Raw genomic sequence first — 18,051 nt, 5'->3', positions numbered from 1 at the left:
GTTCGATGAACAAACATAATCAAGAATCAACTTAGACGGCAAAAATACCCGACTGCGTAAATGTTTCGCAAATATTCAAAAACTGTTCGTGTTATTTGGGATGACATTCGCCATGATGGATATAATTCCTATAGAATTGCTTAGACACGTCACATCAAAATGTTCTAACTCAGGAGAATTCTTCGTATACTGTGTGATCCTGGGTCTACTTAACGTCTTTTGTAGAAGACTGCTTCCTTATTACAAGATCCTTTAGGGATGTACAAAACCAAGTAGGAAAGAAAATGTAGTGTGATATCTTCATAGAAATGTGACTAAGTACAAAAATCGGCAGGTTGCCGATAAAAAGGTCGACATAATGTTAACATCTGAGGTGTTGGCTGGAAGAAGTGTTGACACTGACTTCCATTGTTCCAACTATAGATGTTATATTACCAGTTGGAGATACTTTTAATAAAAAGTTGTATACGATTATTATTTTCTTTATAATGTATTGATAAAGATTATTGTATTCATCCCTTCAAACACTATTTAAGAAATGGATTTTACATTGGATTACAATTATTAGTTTTAAACTTTTACGCTGCACGTCCACAAACGTTAATTAATGAAAACAATAATTTGTAAATATCACTAAATTTTAAAATAGTGATAGTGCCATAGTCAACATAGCCTTGCTGCCGAAAAGGCCTTACTGAATAAAAAGTATTGATTGCACCTTTTGTAATTTTAAATTTTATTGTATTTACAAATTGAATAAACAATATACGAACCGACTTTAAGATTGAAACAATGTTTTATTATTTTGAATTGGATGACCAGATTTCTTTACTGAACAGTTTTTGAAGTTCGTTTAAATATTGAGTTAATAATTTATTGAATTTTATCGTAAACTTAACATTCAACTAAAAAGATGTAGGTATAAATGCATTAAAAAAGAGATAATGTAGATTCTTAATGGAAAAATAATGGCCAGGTTTGTAAAAAGTCTGTACCACTTAATTTGATTCCAAAACTTGTTACTGTTCTATCCTTGAACTCTTAGGTTCAGTACGGTATTAATTTGTAAGGCGATTACCTATTTAGGAGTGGAGGTGAGTCACTAATTACCTCTAATAAGTTAAAAAAGCAATCTCGAGGCGGAGTTTTATCAGTTGTGAACACAAACCGTTCAAGTCTAGGAAAGATCCGAGTCTCTTGGGAAATTATCTGTAATGGGAAAGTGCAGATTAGTGCTGTAATAGACTGCAGACGACCCCCCGCTGCCGGTTTGTTAGGCTTACACTGGAAGTGTTTGGAGAAGGCAGGGAGATTTGTGATTCTGCTTTCACTATCTGTACTGCTCTCGTATTGTTTGATTCGTTGCACCTTTTGACAGTAAAAGTTCAGAAAATTAACCGTGTTTACTAGGTGTTTTCAGGTAGTCCAACAACCGTTTTTTCAGTCAAAAACCGTCTACTTTAATTTACTTCCGGCCTAAGATATTTTTTGTCCCATAAGTTGACATTAAGTTGTCAGGTATGTTGTACAATATGTACCTACGCATGACTGAGAAACCCTACGTCTACGGCCTTTTATCAAAGAACGGACTCCTAAAAATATCCATTTCGACAGTTAACACTCACTTCCGGTGTAAAGTATTTATGGTGCCCAATTAAATTTTTCTTGATGCCCTGATAAAGAAAATAGATACAATTTTGGTTTTCAAAATCCACTTCGGTCAAAAAAAGCTTATACTTCTGGCCCTTGTATTTTACTTGCGGCATAAAATATCTCCAGTGATATAAGTTGAGTATGTATTGTTATCCTGACAAAGAAAATATAAATACACACGAAAATTGAGAAACCTTTCATCTGCGACCTTTTATAAGCAAACAATCTAAAAGTGTTTATTCCCACCGTATAAACTCTGATTAAGATATTGCAAGTGCAGAGTTGAATTTGCCTTTTTGTTTCAATGGAGAAATACATATACTTACGTGCAACTGAAAAGTTACTGTGACTATAAGGTATTCCGGCTGTTTAATTCACCTTCTAATTTATTTACGGTTCCACAGTTGAGGTTGCGTTTTGCCCCGACCAAGAAAATATATGCACGATTAAGCTTAAAAAGACTACTTAGTACAGATATCATAATATACTTTCGTAGCTCACGTTCTGCTTTCGGTGTAAGGGGAAGAGTATAACATTCTTGAAACTGAGTTAATTCAATATATCAAAATAATCCTTTATAATAAGTTTTGGTAGATGTCTTGTTCCTTTTCGAACTGTAGTCTCTGTATGAATAGCTCGTTAAGGCATGTTTGCGCCTATTATCACGATAAGCCACAGTACCAATCTCATATGTAATAAAACTGAGCAGTTTCGAATACACTATGTGCAAAGATTTACAGCTTTGTTTGTTAAAGGTGGGATTAATAATGCCATTATATAGTATTTATAATAATCTAATGTAATAGATAGTTTAAATTAGTAATTGGGAAATTTAATTAGTAAATATGATGTGTAGTAAAAATGAGGTAGTAATTTCGTCTCTTTAAATCTGAATTTCAATACTGATCGTTTACTATATTTAAGATTGGATATCTTTTCTAACCTTTCTCATCATATAAACCTTCCTCGGACTTCAAAGAATATTAAAAAAGAAGTAATAAGCCGATTTTGGTCCAGTCATTCCACAGATTAGCACTTAGCGACTGATTTGGTGCTTAATATTTGTTTATAAGATAATATTTAAATGATTTTAAATGGATACAAAAGTGTAAACCATCATAAAAAATCAGTTGATTCTAAGTTTGATATTGAATTGAGCATAAAGGCGTGAGCAACGTATGTTTAGTAATCAGCTGTTTTAAACGAAACAAAAATATTCTTACATAATTAATATTGGCACGTTGGAAGCTTGTGGGGAAGATCTTTAATGCTCTATGTATGCACTATAGTCGGATGCGTTTTTAAATCCATAGAAGACACACTAGAATGTAAGGTATGTCATCTGATACCAAATGTGTATAAGAATTAACGGGTTTATATGCCTTAAACTACCGTACACGAATTATTAAATTATATTAACAATACAGATACCAATAATTTATGTAATATGTAAAGTAATTAAAACAAATTCTTATTTATCCTATTACTTTACAGAAAAAGCTCCTATACAAAGTTTTGTTTCTTATGTTGGTTGATTACTGTGCAAGAGTTTATTGAACCCTTTATTGAGTCTGTTTTTAGAATTTCAACCTTTTTCATCCAAACGAATTGGTTAAAATTCCTTATATTTGTTGACCATTATACATGGGGAGAGCTTGAAGGAAAGTTCAATAATTTTATTTCTGTACAATATTGACCGAACTGTTTACGAATCAGTAATCATGATTCAACTCCGAAATGCGACGATAGTAATGATTGTAATCAGTGCAAAAAAGCAGAAAGCAATTTCAGTTTGATCGCGTGGACGAGAGGTCCCAGATGGCGGACCGCACTGTATTAGCATATTCCAATAATGTCTTACAGATGATGTCGCCTCCTGTAATGAAAAACATTCCCTTTTAAATTAAATCAACGTCTTGATGAACCAAATTTTAATCACAAATTACTCTTCGTCCAAAATTTAATTATGATTCGGTACCAGTGCAGCCTTTCAGCTCAAATATGATATTTTCTCCTGTTGCGTAGTAGGCTTAATATCATCTAATTAAGAGTGAGCGATGTTTCAACTTTTAATTACTAAAGAATTACAAAAATGTGTTTATAATAGATACTTTTTATTATGTATTGTTTTTTATAAACATATCAAAATTTAATGTTAAGTAAGTTTGTATTTTTAAAAACTTTAATAAATTTCTCCGTAGAAAAATAGGTCAAATAATTAATTTAATTTCTTAAATTGCCTTAGTTTCTACATCTAATTTGTCAAATTATACAATAATTAAAATAAATTAATAATTAATTAATTTATTAATTTTAATTATCCAATGTAAAATCCATTTTTTAAATAGTTTTTGAAGGGATTAATGCAATAATCATTATCAATACATTACACAGCATTAATAATAGTTTAGAAGTTTTTATAAAGTGTATCTCCAAACTGGTAATATTTCCTCTATAGTATGGTACACTCTTTTTAGTTTTTAATGGATAAAGAAGGAGGGATGGAACTCTGGACACCTTTCTAGGAAATAGGATTGAACTTTTTAGTCACTGTTACAACTTTGCCTATTTTGCCAAAATGTGATTTGGAGAGGGGGCGGCTAAAAATTTGTAAATGTAAAGACCCATAAAGTGACACCTTATTTGAAAAGTCTTAATAAAAGAAGAACAGTGGAAATTTTGAGCTTTCTATCTCAACCCAGTAAAAAATGGCAGCTCATTGAAATTTATTAAGTTAAAAGCATGGATGGATCCTGCTCAACCTTCAATGGACAAAGATAGAAAAATGAACTTCACGACGTCCCTCTACAAAAAACAAGTAAACCAATTACCCAAAATGGATTTTTTGGGGGGAGGGGGGCAGTTTAAAATAACCAGTGCATTAAACAGTGAGTCTATAAATATCTCAAAAAGACCTTTATAGCCTGAAAAACAATACAATAATATTCATTCTTGGCATTTTAGTATTGTAACTTTGGAGATAGAAATACACATCAGTACGTTGTAATTAAATGAAAATGAGACATTTGAAGCACTTCTAACTTTGTTTATGCTAATCCTAAAAATATTATAATTCAAAAGTAGTTTTGTTTGTTTGTTTTGATTTCACACGTAAACTTCTCAACCAATTGTACTAGAATTTTGCATGGACATTCTCAGGCTCCCTAGAAAGAATATAGGCCTATTATTAAAATCTCTCTTGGCTGCGACCCACCGGTCTCTATAATAGCAATATTCCCCATCTCAATCTTTAAAGTTTCGAAATATTAATTGAAGATCCTGTAGAATGTAAACAACTGTTTGCATCAACATTTTTTTCGACAGCGCAACCATGTGTTTAATTAATTTAACCACTATTATAATGATAATACGTATGTTTCATGTACTGTTAATAACTGTTAATGTTTATACGTGTCAATGTCTAGATACTCAAGACGTTGGTTGGCTTCCTTGACGTTACTACATTCCAAAAAAAGACTATAAATGATTTCAGAAGTTTTGCATAACCTTCCTAAGAATTCCCTCATAATACCGAAACTATATCATTTTGATCGTAGTAGTATATTTCTCATGTCTAATTATGTATGTATTTTTTTATCACCTTCAGAACAAAGCAAACTCAACTATGGCACTGGAAATATTTTATACCGAAAGAAGATTGCAAGAGACGTAAGAAGACCCTTTTTGACAGACGTAGGTTTCTCAGGGCTATAATATATTTATCAGGACAATTTGGCATATTATACCATAACACTGGAAATATGTCAAGCCGAAAGTTAACGCTTTTTACAGGAGTAGGATTCCTAAATTTACACACAACCACACGCCATGTATCCCAATCTACATATAATTGATCGAGTCAGTAAAGCTAACTTTACTCCGTAAAGACACCAGGCTAGAATAAATTGGGAATTTAAATGTCCAGAAGAAGACACTTTTTGACCGAGGTAGGATTTTCAGTCCTAAGTAGGTAAATATTTTTTATTTACCTACTGTATCTATTACTTTTATCTAACTTTCATCGGGACCACGAGACAAGCTCGACTATGTCCTTAGTAATATAATAAACCAGAAATAGATCAAAGGAGCTGGAATTAAGGGGTTTTTTCTTTGTTTTTATTTTTAAACTTTCCGCGGGTAACATCTAGTAAGTCTTAATATTTACGTAGTTGTGTGTTTGAGATTAACACTACTATGTCTTTTAAGCAAAACTTAAATTTAATTTTATTGGCTAAATTTCTCAATGAATTTTCCAGAAACAATTTTAAATTCAGTTTTTTATGTATATGAATGGATAGTTTTAAACGAAGAAGAAGTTTAATGTGAAACATGTCGTAATTCTGGGAAACCACTTTAAACAAGAAGGTAGGGGCGGAGATGTTGGGGTTTCTCAGGGTTGCCGATAACAATAATCTTTTTTCTTCCCAATTAGAGTCCAATTTCCCTTGAGGCTCTCAGTAACACCCTCCCCCCGCCAATACTGCTACTTGTGGCTGGCGTGTGAGCGACTGATATCCCTCGTCTTTCTTTAGCAACATCTTTCCAATTAGCCACAGTCAGAAAATAGCCTCTCTCAAAACGACGTAATTTCGAATCAATATAAGAACACATACTAAAACAAACATACGTGTACGCTCGCACACGCATCTAAAGTAATAACATTTTCTATAATTAAATTCGTTACATATTCATCGCGTGAAACAATCTCAACAAAATGGGTAATAAAACATCACCGCTAGTATAGAGTATAGCAAACACTTTATTGACTCATTGAAATCTACTGTAGCTGACCTTTATTACTTATTTATTACATAATTAATTAATTACTATGTGAAGTTATTTTTTCGCTTACATGTTGTCAGCAAAATAATTTATATCAACTTTAACTGCTTTCGCATTACTCCTAATGTACGAGTATTACGTAATAATTCAATATGTGCATTTTTTTATTTTTATAAATTTCAAAACCTTGTATATCTTCAAATAGGAATACACTGCATAAATAATCTCCAAAGAACATTTAAAATTATTAAAACATGTTACCTAGACAATTATTAGATGATTTAATTTACCTAGATATGGGCATCGTATTACACAACGCAGCAAACCAAGATGAGTTATTTAAACACGAAGACGGACAAATTCCAAATTCGATATTATTTTAGAAATATTTTAAAAATTTACATAGACATAGACATTTAAATAGTTCCTAATTATAGTTTGATTTAATTTCAACAACTAAACTATCAGAAACAACTTAGTATTCTTAATATATAGCTGTCTAGGTGTTGGTGGTTTTGTGGTATCTTTAGAGGGCCACACTGGTGTTTCCTATTGGTACCATTGAGGGCAATTTGGTGTGTCCTTGTGGTGCCTTTGGGGGGCCACACTGGTGTTTCCTATTGGTATCATTGAGGGCAATTTGGTGTGTCCTTGTGGTGCCTTTGGGGGGCCACACTGGTGTTTCCTATTGGTACCATTGAGGGCAATTTGGTGTGTCCTTGTGGTGCCTTTGGGGGGCCACACTGGTGTTTCCTATTGGTATCATTGAGGGCAATTTGGTGTGTCCTTGTGGTGCCTTTGGGGGGCCACACTGGTGTTTCCTATTGGTATCATTGAGGGCAATTTGGTGTGTCCTTGTCGTGCCTTTGGGAGGCCACACTGGTTGTCACGTTAGACGGTAACTTACTATGCATATATGCGATCTGTGTCTTCTGTTTTGCCCAACACATTGTCACTTTGCTTTATCTGCCTCCATTTGTACCCTTTCATTCTTTGTTGTTGCATCTCGTGTATATTAACCGGAGTATTTCCGACATTGTCTTATGGACGTACTGTATTTGCCACTGTTTACTAGGAATAGTAGGCTACTTTTGGCCACTTAATAATTAGTTGCATCTTGTTTATCATTTACAACTTGATGTGAGTCATATTCTTTTAATTAGATAGTGCATTTTTCACAATTATTGTTTTGATGTTAACATTGTCTTTCACGTTAAGTATTTATAGATTACCATTATTAAGTTGTTAGCGATCTAAAACGTGGAGAAAGACAGCCTTGGTATCAAAAGGTCTCACGTAATACAAAGTCTAATTAAAAATTTTTTTATAATTTGAAATTTAGTGATTTTTACAAATTAAATAACCAATATAGGCTACACATTCAAGATTAGTTTATGAAATTATTGTAAATTCCACCTCTTGCCCCGGCTTCTAATACTTATATGTCATATTCGAGTTGGTTTTAGATTTAAAGAAAATCGTTATACAATTATAAAAAAAGTATACACTTATTACAAAGCTACTTCCGTGATGAGTTATTTATTGCATTTGGAATACAAGTTACATATATGCTGATGCCGAGGAAAGTTTAAATGGACTGATATTAATATTTTTATGTACAGTTTGCATTATAAACAATTACGCTTTTTCGTGATTTGTATTAAAATATATTTTTAGATAACGTAAATGAGGTTGTACTAGCTCAAATAATGTGTATTACGAGGTAAAGCAATGACTTAAACTAAAAAGATTGATGTATAGTATGCCATTAAATAAAAAATATCTTACAAAATCAAGTTGAAAATGAAAATTACTAGGAAATAACAGTAATTTTCAATACGGCACTTTATCACGCCATTTAGAGTGGAAGTTGGCGAAACTGTCTGGGTAAATATCGAAGTGAAAGAGAAGGAGCAAGTGTCTGTTTATATTTCCTTTGTGTTCTTTTCTTGTGTAAACTTTCAGACATCTGACCAAATACCATAAATGTCTAAGGACCATGTGGAATCTCACTCCGTAGTCCATCTGAAAATTTAAGAATGCTATAGGCTAATATTTCGAGTAATAATATTTGCTTAAAGAAAGAACTAATAATTCATGCAAGATCTATATTAAGATTTTAGTCATAAGAAGGTTAAATATTGAAAATATGAGCATTTAAAAATATTTATTAATAGGAGTATTAAATAATGTCAATATATTCTTAAAAGTGAACAACGTATTTTCGCATGGTAGTTACTACTTAATACGTATTTTACTCTTCTTTCAAAAAATCGAATTCGATAGTTTTTATTACTTTATTAGATATCAAATTCGTAAAACAGAAATTTGACAGTGGCCTGGCACTTTGATATGGTTTAATGTCTTTGGTAAATTCGACCAAACTGCTTCTCTTAATTATAGCTTTAAAATGATACCATATAACACATGTTTCCATTTAAAACTTTTCAAATTCAAACATGTAGCCTACAAAGTTTTGGAAGATTTATGATGAAACTTTAAATTAAATTCCTGTACAGGATTTAAACGATTTCCATTTCTTATTTTATTATAGCTCTAATATATTATTCTTCCATTGATTGTGATATGATTCACTCTGTATACATGTGTAGCTTGTATAGTTACTATTTGTATTTTATATAAGTGCTTAGAAATTTAAATAAACACATGAAATAAAAATGAGGTATAAAGTAAAATAAATTATGATAGAAGATAATTTTCTACATAATACGGAGCATAGAGGGTTGCCATAAAAGTAGGGAGAAAATATTCGCTACATTGCCTTCCAGCGGTAAATCACAATTATGGCCATAACAACGCAATGCTATTAACGTTATTACGCTCACCATTTGGCAAAACAAATGGCATAGAAAACATTAGTAATTAGCAATTACCCTATCGTTAACACATTAGCCTGTGATCCATTGCATTATGCTGTGTGTCGTGGATCTACACCAGTAACGATGATTTGAAGATTGAACCGTAATTAATTCATTCTAATTGTAAACTGATTTAGTTCCTTTATACTACAGAAAGTAATAGCATACTTATTGAGTTGACTGGTTTATCAGTAGATTTTGTGGTAAGATTAAAAGAGCGATGTCTTACATCCAAATATAGATAAAAGATATGTAAGTTAAAAATGTTTATTATGTACTAACATTCTAAGGCTTTTACTTAAATATGAATAACGCAGTATATTCAATTTTTTTTTATTTACATTTAATTAAAGTCCAACTCAATTAGGAAAATGTATCTTAATGGTGGAACATCATCATAATAGTCATAAAACCCACCTAAACCACTATAATCACTACCATAACAAGTGAGATACCAACTTGTGGAACACAATTAATCCTAAGAACATTGTTCTAAAAGAGAAATATTCGTAATTGTATATAAAAAACATGTGGTAGCTCTCAGCCAAATTCTATTGATTTTCATATACACTATTGAACTCGATGTTGCCTATATAGAAAGATAGATTCATGCAGAAGATAAATAAAACCAACTAATGTATAAGTTCAATTCATTCTCGAGATACAGCGCGTAGGCTACATACTGAGAGAGAGACAGAAAGAGACAAACACAAATAAAAATCTTCCAGCTCCTTAAGTAATAGGGTTTCCTAATGCACAGCCAATAATATCAATTATTGTAATAACTGATAATATAATATGACTATAATAATATAATACAATTATTATTATTGTATAACTTGGCATTGTATTGGAGCTTTATTGATCGAAATAACACTGTTCGAGAAAGAAATATATTCATCATTGTATACCGTAAAATGTTTTAACTAATGTTTTTAGTTTAATTTAATTTAAATTACTTCATTTCTCTTATGGGTGTCATTAAATAAAGCTTAACATTCTATTTTCAAGTTATGACTTCACAATTAAAAATTTGATGTACCATTTAAGTCAAATTACCCATCTTTTATATAATTGTTGTTGGGAATTAATAAAATTATAGATTACTATATAACTGTTAAAAAAATTTTCACTTCCATTGCTAAAGTCCTTTATTCGAATTTTAAATCGGAACACAATTTGTATTGTTGAAATGGGAAACAATTACGAGCCTGAGGTACGTCAAAAATGAAGGGTACATTATGAGGATTTAAAAATCCATTAAATAGTCGGAGTCGCGACGAAAGCACGTTACATTTAACGCAGAATTGCAAAAAAAACTTACAATTAAATGTTTAAAATATCTTAATTTGTAGAACTGATACGAGAGGTAAATCAAATATAAGTGGTAATTTTTTTTAATGCCATAACCTTATAATGTGCACTTATTATTGTTATATTGCTCTAGTTAGTCGAACGTTGGTTTATTGTTCTGCTGCGGGATGTAGAAACGACACGCCGCTGTGGATTGCAACAAATTGGCTTGATCGCGATTGATTATTGATGGCTGTCCAAATGACAGGTCTTCACGTGCCTAGTGTCTAAAACCAATTAGTTTCGTCATAATATTGATAGGCAATACTCGATCCAATTAGTATGGAACAGAGCTTAATTATGTTCGATGCTTGAAATGCTGTAAATAATCATCTGAGATACCGATTCTGGGCTCTGATATTTAGAATACTATTATTACGGTTTTTTGAGCAAAGCATTACAGTTAATTTTTGTTTAAAGAAGAGGTACAATTGTATGATTGAAATTATGCATAGACCGGAACAACATATTTTTGGTGAAAGTATACTCCAACAAGAATTAATCATAAATGTAATAAATATTCTTGATTATGAAAATTCAATACCAGTACATTTATTCATCAGAATCCTTTAACGTAAAGCTTCCTTCTGTTTTCTTTTACGTATACTGATACCATCACTAATATTCCATTTTATATAAAAAATTTAATAATAAAACTAGAAGTCCAACTGTTTGCTAATAGGTGCTCTTCATCTTTCTTGCCATTATGTCAGGACACTGGAATTTAGACCCCTTTATGGAAATGTAGATTAACCAACTGTGTCAAAATATTTGTATCGGAATAACATGTTTTTTGAAACATTTTTAAATAGGAAAATACTATGAGGTACCTCAAAAGTAAAGAGGAAATTACAAGGACTTTAACATTTGTAAAATATTTATAGTTACGAGAAAATTTTGTGCAGAGTTGAAAAAACAATTACCGTTAAATTTTTAAAATATCTGAATATTTAGAATTGATACAAAAGGTAAATCAAATATAAGTGGTAATTAAACTTTTGATTTTGATATAGCAAAATTACCGTTTATATTAGATTAACCCACGGAACCATACACTCGGTAACCAAGGTTGTTTGTGTTTCCTATCTTCTAAACTGCTAATTGAAAATACTGGATCCATGAGAAAAAAGTGATGCAGCAAGTCCTGTCAGGGTTCAGATAACGCCCCTGTTAAACACCAAAGGCTAATTACTTATTAATAGATCATTCACACTAAAACCGTGTTTATGGGCTCGTTCTAATAAGCGATGCCTAAATAAATTCACTGAATTAAACGAGACTGCAATTACGCAACAAGTTTCACCCATAATTGCATTAGCTAAGAACCGACTAGACTAAGAAGAACGTCACTTGAAGAGTAATCTATTTACTCAAGTTGGGTACTTGCATTGAGGAAAAGGCAGGCATATCTTGGTTATTATGAACCCAACACTTATAAGATACAAAATTCTATCTTTTTTTAGCGAATTGTTTTTGCAAAAGTATTCCCATAATGGATTCCATGTAAACATAGATTAACAGTTTGAACCATTAAAATGTACATTTTGCCTTGTATTCTCACTCATGTGTTAATATGATAACTGGTTATGTAAAATCGAGAACTGTTTACGAGTTATTAACCGTAAACTATATGCATGCACAGGCATACATACTATATAGCCAACGATAGACTATGAAGTATAAGAAGTTTGTTTAAAGGAATGTTTAATTTATTTTAACACAAAAAATACGATTCTATGTTTTGCTTTAAATTCAGGAACAGCCTAAATGCCCTCCGTACCAGTGACTACACACATTAAGAGATAAACCAAGTAATGTTTTTCTTGCATGAAGGATTTATTTGGGACCTGCTGTAGTTTGTTTGTATTGTCATAGATGTCGCTAGTTCAAATCAATGTGGATAATATTTCACAAGGAAATTAATCGTTTAATAAATTAACTAGACCATCCAGTTGTACGTATGTGGAGTTAAATTTTAATAAAATAAGTGTTTAGACCTTTTTTAATGTATTAACACTTCTGAAGTGCTAATATGTTACAACGGTCTGCTCCTAGCCTCGAATACCTGAGTTTACAAATTTGGCCGCAAGGTGGCAGGTCGACATCAACCACTCATTTACGCTTTAAATGTTTAATTTTAGCGTTTAAAGTTATCATAAATCAACGTTTATTCTCTTTCCAGACAGTATTAAGGTAAATCAATTTAATTGGCCATAAAGGATTATTTTTCGCAAGGAGATGGTAAATCTAGCCTTTAGTAGTATTTATAAATTGTTTTATAGCATAAACGCAGCCATATAAATTAAAATTTCTTGATATTTTCAGGTACAAACACTTTACAAATAAGAAATTATCCTAAGTTCGGGTTTCCCTTGCACCTGTCCTATTTATTTTATTTAACATACGGTAAACAATTTTTTAATAAGTACTACAAGAAGAAATGGTAACAACAACAATGAAAATTACACACACTCACATACTATGTAATGATACATAACATTATTTAATTCATAATGCTAAAACTAAAGGATATAATATTAAAAACTGTCTTTATAAAATTGCTTAAGAAAAGTGTATTTACTCATTGGTATAAATCATATCATCATTATATAATCATAGTAAGTTATGTCTACTTTCTATTATTTTTAATATCAATAGGTAATTTAAATTGAAATTTACATTGAATTTTTAATTTTCCTCTTTAAAACATATATTTACAGTGAATATACAAAAGTACACACATAAAATAATATTTATGCCATACAGGTATTATGAATTTCTGTCATGTCTTATACGTTTAATATTGATTTCAATGTTGCCAATCCATATTATATAATAATTTTAAAGATTTCTGGTTATTTATTTTTAGTATATTACAGTTTAGTACTTTGTATTCATAATTATTTTCAACACTTCATTAAATCATATAATTGATTAATTGAGTAGTTTTATATGTTTAATTGAAATATCTGTGATATCACCGGTAGCGCAATGTAAGGAATTAGTGTGTTAAATGTTGTAAATAAAAAGAAAAACTATTTGATATCTCGACTGTTAACTATTCCAATCCATTTTCGGGTAAGCCTTTTATCCCGAAAAGTGCTTACCCGACACTTGATGCTTGGTGCTGTTTTTGATTTTGGAATAGGTTGTTGTTCTTAGACAATATATTTTCATTTGAGAAGCTACTTCTTTTAATTACGACCCTTTCATAAGAGTTATATGGAGACAGAAAAGTAGAAAACACGTTTAAGATTACTCCATAAGGATTTAAAGTAAGAAATTTAACTAATTTCACATTCATTCCAAACTTTAATTACAACGGCTGAATATGAAGATTTTAAGTTTATACAGTGCACATGAGATGCAAGTCATTGAGTGGCATGTTTTCATTGGTGTGCGATTTAAGGAAATTTTATTTCTAGCAAAGTGTATTTTAGGAATAATATGCTTTTTAATTAATGTATTTCTTAAAGAAATATGTTTTTATAAAAAAAAAAGTGCAATTTCCTCCAGTAATCATTTTTGTAAATACTGTATAATATTTATACCCTTATTATCAGTAGTTATCCTTTGAGACTTATTAAAAGATGTCGTAATATTGTGCTTAAAATTTGTACTATAAGAGATAATATAAAATTTGTTTCTTCCTGTCTCCAGAAATAATATCTTAAAGGACCGTGACTAAATATTTCTATAAAAATCATAATAATAATACCAACTTGAAATTGATTGCACCATCTTAACCTTGGTGCTTATTGATTCAATGATAAAAGTTACATGTTGGTTACAGTGTAAACAAAAACGAATGTGTGTAAACTAACCTGCGCTGCGGAAGTTATGCTCACTTATTCATTCAACGTGTCTCTTCACTGAGGCTGCATGAATAATTTAAAGTCTATAGTTCATTTCCTTCTTGTTCTACCGACAGACAGACTATCGATAGAAAAGACATTTTTGCATCCCCTCGGTTGACATAAATTGTACCAGCCTTCAATAACGTCCAACTAAATGCTATGGATGTACACGCACGATTATATAACTTATTATTTTCTATGGAGCAATGAAGTTTCATGCAAAATGTAAGTTCTATAAATAGAATCTGGCTCAAGATATTTTGTGGATAGTTAGACTACACTTGATATTCTATAATACCTCAAAATGTCATATCATTGTACTCAGATTGTTTACTAATTTTTTTCTCGTCACCATCATGGATACCAATAAGACCAATATAATAATGATTACTAGTGCTCAGCTAAATCAAATTGAGTTTCATGCATATCATCAAACGATGCTGCCTACATATAAATAAAGAGTCATGCAGAAGTCTGTAGCACAGTTCGTTCTTGAAATATCGTGCGTTCAGAAAGGCAATTTGCTAACGCTCAGCCAATAATATCAATTACAATTACTATTATATGTACCTTCACCACTTAAAAAATTACCTAAACACTCAATGAAAAAATATAACGCGTTTCTCAAGAAAGTTTAATTGACGAATGATCTACGTGTTTTAATACAACACTTTCACATTGTTTAATGCATTAATAAACTAGTTGACATAAGTATGTTTTGTGAAACCGGAGTAACAAGCAAGCATACATAGAGATAGTAAATTAATACAAGAGAAACTCGATATTGGTTTCACTACGTTGAAGTTTATTTGTTCTGAAAATTAAACTAAAGGAAAACGACGAGCACAGGAAGCAACGTTAAACAGTTATTACTCAGTGAATATTATCTTACAACCGGTGAAAAATATTTAGGATATAAAGGATTTAAATAAAGATTCTGCATTTATATTGAGGGAGTTTCATTAGATGTAAGATAAGTATAGCTTATATTATGTTGAAGATTTTGGACGATTTCTTTAAATATCCTTAAAAGTCAAGAAATTAGTTGAAATCATCATGTTTTTAGAAAAAAAATATCAACATATACAGTTCAGCATAATTTTTATGTTAAAACATTCAGCCTCAAAAATAGATTACATTACATCTGAATTTGATAATTTATTTAAATGGTGTAATACGCCATGTAGACAATGTAATGATAACTTTTTAGTTTAGAGCTCATTAATTGGCGGAGCGTTAGCGATAATTTTATTTCTGTAAATCTTTCAGTCTATCTGTTTGTCCGCACGGTAACTCGAGAACGAACTTGGGATTTTTCATGGAGCTCCATTTCTATAGAAACAGCACCGAGTTCGATGATGGTTCATGTCACTCCATAGAATTTGGCTGAGTGATAGTGAATATTTTTATATATTCATCTTAGGGGTAACCATGTTAAAGTCGTAAAAATTTAATAAATCGGAAACAAACTAAATAAAATCATGTGACATAGTAACATGTAGTCTAATTATATGTGCTATGGACTTCAAATTTTGCATGCAACCTCAGCGAAGCCTATGGTGGGGATGTGATGTGGCGTACCCCTCTCTTCTGTCATTCGACCTCCTTCGTTAATATGACAGGTGTTATGGAAAAATTAATTACTACATAACATATGTAATATAACTAATATAAACGTTCTGAACTGCGTACGTGAATACTGATTTACTTACACATCTATTTATTTTATGTTGGGAATTTATTTATGAGATAACTTGCACATTTTCCCCTAATACTCCAAATATATTGATAATGTGGGTAGCATTTTGCAAATGCCTTGTCTATCCGGTTAGGTAGTACTTCAGATGTCTTTCTTCCAAATAAAAGGTAAACAATTAACGTAATGAGAATAATGTTTAAACACATTACAATCATTCAAAACAGTCTTATACGATTTGTACTTAAGTTATATATAAAAGGTGTACTTAGGAATAAAATTTAATGTAATGTTTTCTAGTTATTTATGGGTTAAAGTTTGACTTGGTACACTAGTAAGTAAAAGAAAAGGTATAAAATAATTTAAAATGCCTTTGTTTCTATGTATTTTGATTTATAAAACGTATCGTTTAACAGGAGAACGTGCCTTATAATTGTGTTGGAATAATATCTTCTATTCTGTATACCACATGTTCAGCACTTTATTGATTTTTATCCTGTGTACGTCCTTACACAACCACTCCTTTTATATTTGAGCGGATGATTGGTTGATAACTAGTTATTTATGTGTCGTTATTCTAGGAAAAGTACACAAGTGTTTACTATTGTTGTTTATTATTGGTTAATATGCATTGCACTTTTCAAATTCTTCCATTTTCTTCTATGTGGATATGGAAGCACCTTTTAACATGTTATGGAATACTAGGTCAAAGCTAAAATGTTTGTTGACTCAGTACCATATAACAAATTTTGTTATATGTTATGAACTCTTTTACCCATTTCTGTAAATTATCAAATGTGTTTTTTCTTCGTTTTGATTTCTTATGTTTTAACTGTTAAATTATAGATAATATATCTGATTGTATAACCCTAACAGGATGGTTTTTAAATCAATAAAGGTAATTAAACTACACTTATACTACTTACAATGAGTATGAAGAGAAAAATTGTAAAAGATGAGTTGAGTTACAGTCTCCCATAGTGGACGGACACATAGTATTTTATATTTGAAACATTTAAATATTTCGTAGTAAAGTAATCACACATCACATTTAAATTGCCACCCAAATGTAAATATTATTCTGAAGCGAACGTTCACACAAACGTCTAAACCGTGTTAACAGTTGATTACTTCAGAGGGCCGAGTTACGGTTTCCTCAACTACACGAAGGGAAATAAAAGAGGCGCTCTGAATATAAATGTATAAACATAATAAATAACGTTCCCTGAGGAGACAGAGAGAGTGATCTATCACCTTCCTGCCACAGAAATCCTTCCAGGAACTAACTCTTCCAAATTAATGGTTTGTTTTCATTAAAGATGAGCCTCGGCGGTTTTTACGCCTCACTTTCCGGCTTTACCTTTACTTTTACACTTAGGTAAATTACGATTTTTTTGTTCCAGATTAGGCTATTTTTCAGATTTACAATTGACTTGTTGGTTCATCTGAATCTGAATAATGAGATGCTGAGTGGAAATTAGATATTGTTATGACCGTTAATGATACATTATGCATCATGAGAACATAGTCTCGTACGCCAGTGACTTGTCAAGATATCCTTTAAATAGAAATAGATAACTTATTATCACTCCTAGTCCACTTTCGGAGTCATTACAATTTCAAATGAAAATACTGTCTCAAATACTATAAATAGAGTTGCCACGTACTTTAGCCTTTTAGTGTTCTAAAAGTTTTCATAGGATGACACATAAACTTCTAGAACTCTTTTATAATTTTATTGTATTACTCTGCGCCCTACCAACGCAGAGGGGGATATTACTCAATTTGCAAAGTCTTAATGAAAGATATCATGCATGCATTGTGTTGATAT

The sequence above is a fragment of the Homalodisca vitripennis genome, chromosome 7 (assembly GCF_021130785.1).
Source record: "Homalodisca vitripennis isolate AUS2020 chromosome 7, UT_GWSS_2.1, whole genome shotgun sequence".
In the NCBI taxonomy this organism is placed as follows: domain Eukaryota; kingdom Metazoa; phylum Arthropoda; class Insecta; order Hemiptera; family Cicadellidae; genus Homalodisca; species Homalodisca vitripennis.
Note: the sequence above shows the minus strand (reverse complement) of the source record.